We start from the raw sequence: 5,950 nt of genomic DNA, 5'->3' as shown, positions 1-5,950 counted from the left end.
AAAACCTAAGGCTTGTAGATAAAACCTTAGATCTAATGTTTCTGTTGAAAGAAGAAACCCTAGTTCATGCAAGGAAGGAATGACATCATGTTGATGATGAGGATGAGGAGGAGAAACATATATGTGCATATACGGAAGTTGTGTATATATGGAAGTTATAGTATATGCATATTACGGAAGTTGCAGACTGTTTTTATGTATGCACAATTTCTGTATATAGTTGCAGACAATTTTTATGTATGCACAACTTATGTATGTGTGCATATACTTAAGTTGCACATATATGGAATCTATGCACATATATGGAAGTTTGACATATATGGAAGATATATAGAGAAGTTTCACATATATAGAAGATATGTGCATATACAAAAGTTACAGATATAAATAGTTGTGCACAAATTCAACCTACGTACATACATAGCTTTCGTATATGCACAAATTCTGTATATACATATATGAATGTTGTGCATATACAAAAGATATGCGATGCAAAATATGTGGATATATTTCGTACATGCATAACTTTTATATATGCACATATTTTTCGTATATACATTTATTTTGTATATTTGAATTTCTTCTGTATATGTGCACATTTGGAAGTTGCGCATATACAATAGATGTGCATATCTAGTAGATGTGTATATACGAAAGATATGCATATATACAGAAGTTGCACATATACAGAAGATATTCAAATATACGGAAGTTGTGCATATATGTAGACTGTCGTATATGCATGTTACAAAAGTTGTGCACTTCTGTATATGAACAACATATTTGTATGCACATATACAAAAGTTTCGCACATACAGAAGATATGTGCATATATAGAAGTTGCACATATACATAATATATTCACGTATATATGCCCAACTTACGTATATGTGCATATTTTCCGTATATGCACATATATTCTTTATATGTGAAATTTCCATATTTTGGACTTGTAAGAGGTGTAAAATGAATATTATAAAAATAGGATTTGTAAATTCTATAAGACTTGAAGTCTTGGATGAGAATACCTAGGGCTTGTAGGTAAAACCTTAGATGTGATGTTTCTATTGCAATAAGAAGCCCTAGTTCATGCAAGGAAGGAATGGCATCATGTTGATGATGAGGATGAGGAGAACCATATATGTGCATATAAAGAAGTTGTGCATGTACAAAAGATGTGCACATATACGAAAGTTATACATATACAAAAGATGTGTGCATATACAAAAGTTGTGTGTATATGGAGTTTATTGTATATGCATATTGCAGAAGTTGTAGACTATTTTTATGTATGCACAAATTCTGTATATGGTTGCAGATTATTTTTATGTATGCACAACTTCCGTATATGCGTAACTTTTGTATATGCACATATATTTTGTATATATGTTTATTTTGTATATGTGAATTTCTTCTATATATGTGCATATTTGGAAGTTGCGCATATACAATTGATGTGCATATATAGTAGATGTGCATATACGTACATATACGTCGTTTATGTATCTGAATCATATATGCACAAATTCCATATACAAAAATTTCACATATACGGAAATTGTGCATATATGCAAGATATGCGTATATCTTCTGTATATACATAAATTTTGTATATGCGCAAATTCCATATACAAAAATTGCGCATATACAGAAATTGTGCATATACAAAAGATATGTGCATATCTTCATATATACATAAGTTTATTATATGTGCATATCTTCATATATACATAAGTTTATTATATGTGCATATCTTCCATATATGCACGTCTTTCATGTATGTGCATCTACCATATATATGCAAATTCCATATACAGAAATTGCGTATATACGGAAATTGTGCATATACGCAATATATGCGCATATTTTTTGTGTATGTCCGTGTTTTGTATATGCGCATCTACCGTATATGCACAACTTCCATTTATGCCCATATATTCTGTATATGTGTAAATTTATTATTTTTCCATATATTCCGTATATGCACGTCTTTTATATATGTGCATCTATCGTATATGCTCAACTTCCATATATAAAAATTATGCATATACGGAAGATATTTGCATATCTTTTGTATATGAGTAACTCTCTTGTATGTGAATATCTTCCATATATGTACGTATTTTATGTATGTGCATCTACCGTACATGTGCAACTTCCGTATATACACATAACCTCCATGAATGTGAAACTTTAGTATATATTACTTCCATATATGTGCATATTTTGTATATGTGTATCAATTGTATATGCGCAACTTTTGTATATGCACAACTTTCTTATATGTGTATATCTTCCGTATATTCATGAATTTTATATATGTGAATCTACAGTATATACACAACCTCCATATACAGAAATTGCGTGTATACGGAAATTTGCACATATAAGAAAGTTTTGTATATATAGAATATATTCACATATCTTCCATATATGCACAATTTCCGTACATATGCAATTTCCATGTACAGAAATTGCGCATATATGAAAATTGTGCATATACAGAAGATATGCGCATATCTTTGGTATATCCTTAAATTTCTTATATGTGCATATTTTCCATATATGCACGTTGTTATATATCTTCATCGTATATGCGCAAATTCCATATAAAAAAATTGCACATATATAGAAATTATGCATATAGGGAATATATGTGCATATCTTTCGTTTATACATAAATTTCGTATATGGGCAAATTCCATATACAGAAATTGTGCATATATCAAAATTGTGCATATACGGAAGATATGTTCATATCTTCCGTATATACATAACTTTCTTATATGTGCATATCTTCCATATATGCACGTCTTTTATGTATGTGCATCTACCGTATCTATGCAAATTCCATATAAAAAAATTGCGCATATACGAAAATTATGCATATACGCAATATATGCACATATTTTTCATATATGTCCATCTTTTGTATATGTGCATCTACCGTATATGTGCAATTTCCCTATATGTGCATATATTCCGTATATACGTAAATTTCTTACATGTTCATATCTTCCGTATATGCATGTCTTTAATATATATGCATCTACCATATATGCACAACTTTCATATACAAAAATTGTGCATATATGGAAGATATATGCATATCTTCTGTATATGTTTAAATTTCTTATATATGCATATCTTCCATATATGTACATCTTTTATGTATGTGGGTTTTAGGGTTTATGGCTACCATGGCCTCCCCCCTATGCCCAGTTGTTGCTAATCTCTTTATGGAAGACTTTGCATCTGAAGCTTTGGACTTGGCTCATCTCTTGCACAAGCTCTGGAAGAGATTTCTTGATGGCACTAGTGTCATATGGTCTCATGGCCAAGAAGAATTGGACCTTTTTCTTTGTAGCATCTCAACAATTAAACCCCATTCATAAAGTTCACTATGGAACAAGAAGTTCATGGGTGTTTACCTTTCCTTGATGTTCTCATTTCTAAGAATGATGACGGTTATTTCTACCACCAAGTGTTTAGGAAGAAAACTCACACTGAGTAGCATCTTCATGTGAGCTCCCATCATTTCCCTACTCATAAGTTGGGTGTCCTCAACACACTTGCAAGTCATGCGGTGAGAATATCCGATGAAAAGTACCTCGAAAGGGAGAAAGCCTATCTCCTTAATGTTTTTGTTAATAATCGTTATAGTAGGCACCAGGGTCTGAAAGATATTATAGTGTCGACAACGTAGAAAAAATTCTCGAAGGTGGTCCAGATGGTAACGATGCCTAGCAGAATGAGCTGGTAAGTCATCTAGATAAGGTTGAACAATGTGCTTAATATCATGAAAGGCATGTTGCATTTCTCTCTGGAAGATAACACCAACGTTTTTGAGACCGAAAGGGAGCTTATTATAAGAAAAAGTACCCCATGGACAGATGAAAGAAGGCTTGTGTTGATCAACAGGGAATATGTTAATTTGGTTATAGCTAGAAAAACCATCCATAAAAGAGAAGATCTCACTCCCAGTGCACTCATCAATGATTTGATTAATAAAGGGAGTGGGATAGTTATCTTTAGGGCATGCGTTATTGATGTCACGGTAATCAACACAAACTCAGATTTTTCCCTGCTTTTTAGTAACAGGTACGATATTAGATACCCAATATGTCAATGGGATAGGGTAGATAAAACCAGCTTTTAGAATTTTTTGAACTTGTCCCTTAATAACAATGACCTTTCTGCGATACACAGGATGGAGTTGTTGACAAACAGGCTTCGTATTAGGATACATGGGTATTTCGTGCACCACTATAGTTAGATCAATACTAGAAATGTCCTCATACGACCAAGCGAAGACATCGCAAAATTATTTAAAAAGGTCACTCTAAACCATGATCTCATCAGGATAACATGAAACCCCAATGTCAATGTTCTCGACAATTCCAGGTTTAATGGAAATGTCACTCGACATGGTTGTATTAATATTTCCCATATTACCCTCAGACAAGACTTCGTGCACCAAAATATGTGTTTGAAGGGGATGCATCGGGTTATGAGAAACAAAAGCTTCAAGACACGAAGGAATCTCGCTAAGACTTGGAAGAAACAAGGAAAGATGATGGGAATCATTCCAAGGAGTTTTGTCAAGAGACATAACCTCAACAATACTCTCAACGGTGGGGAATATCTCATTCAAGGGATCTGGAGAATTCCAAGAACCAAGCCAAGGAGATTGCGAATACGTATCCAGGTGCATACTGAGAATGGTATGACATTCTGAAGCAGTCATTGAATCCAAGACAACTTCTTGATAGGCTTGTTCGAAGGACTTAGCGACATATTATCACCAAAAGAATCAACCTAAGATGGAGTAGGGATGATCCAAGGATCATTAGAGATAAAGATCATGTTGATTCAGGAAACATGCAAAGGTGGGAGATAAAAAGTTCCCATTAAAGCAGAATCTTTGAAAAGACTCTCCCCCACACTCTAATATGGAATATCAGTATTTCCCACATATGGGACATTGCCATTTCAAGCACCGGAAGAAAAAAAGGACAATTGATCGACAATGACAATTTTTCCTTCATGAGGAAAATGAAGTACCCGAGACAAAGAGGAAACCACACAAAACATTGCATGGGTCCAACTTCACCCACGTAGAAGGTTTTATTTTATATTAGCATCCAGAACTTCTACTTCTAACTTGACAGTCTTCCCTTCCAAGGTGATGGGAAAACTTGTGAGAATACCATAAGGACGGAAGCCTCTGCCATCAAAGGCCTCTAAGTTGTTTGGGGACTGGTTGATAGGCAGAGAGCCAATGGATTTTCAACATGAAACAAGCATGATGTAGGTGGAAGCACCTTCATCAATGACCGTCTGATGGATCATCTTTCCTTTTATAATGACTTGAATAAAAAATTCAATTTGATGAGGAAGATAAGGAACATGGTTTTCTAGATCGAAAGTGATCAAGTTCGAATCGACAGGATCAATGCATCCTATAGGAGACAAAAATTATTCCCACTGCACTGGACATGTTTGGAGAACTTCCAAAGCAAACATTGCCGAAGGCGCTTGAGCTAAATCTTCATAATACTGTAATGTTGAGCATCTCTAGCATTCATATTATAGGATGACTTCTGAAGCACACCTTTGGGAGGTGATCAAATGAAGGATTCATTATTAGGTATCTTGATATGGAGAGGACTAGAAATAGGTGGAACGTAAGTAGAAGGTGTAACAGTGACTTCTTTTTCCATTGTCTACTATTAAGGAGTTTGATAATATTTCGATAGGGTGGAAACCAAAATAGGCAGTGAACCTAAGAACCAGATGAGGCAAAGGATTGTGGTTGGTCTACCAATTGATTACGATGAGATGGAAATGGCTCTTTCAATACAGCTAGAGTCCCTTTCAATAAACAAATAACTTCTTCACGTCAGGGACAATCCTTGGTGTAATGATCTTCCTCACAAATGAGGCAAGG

This window comes from Pinus tabuliformis, chromosome 9, assembly GCF_031772625.1.
Source record: "Pinus tabuliformis cultivar Carrire ecotype Pingquan chromosome 9, CPIR1, whole genome shotgun sequence".
Taxonomy (NCBI): domain Eukaryota; kingdom Viridiplantae; phylum Streptophyta; class Pinopsida; order Pinales; family Pinaceae; genus Pinus; species Pinus tabuliformis.
Note: the sequence above shows the minus strand (reverse complement) of the source record.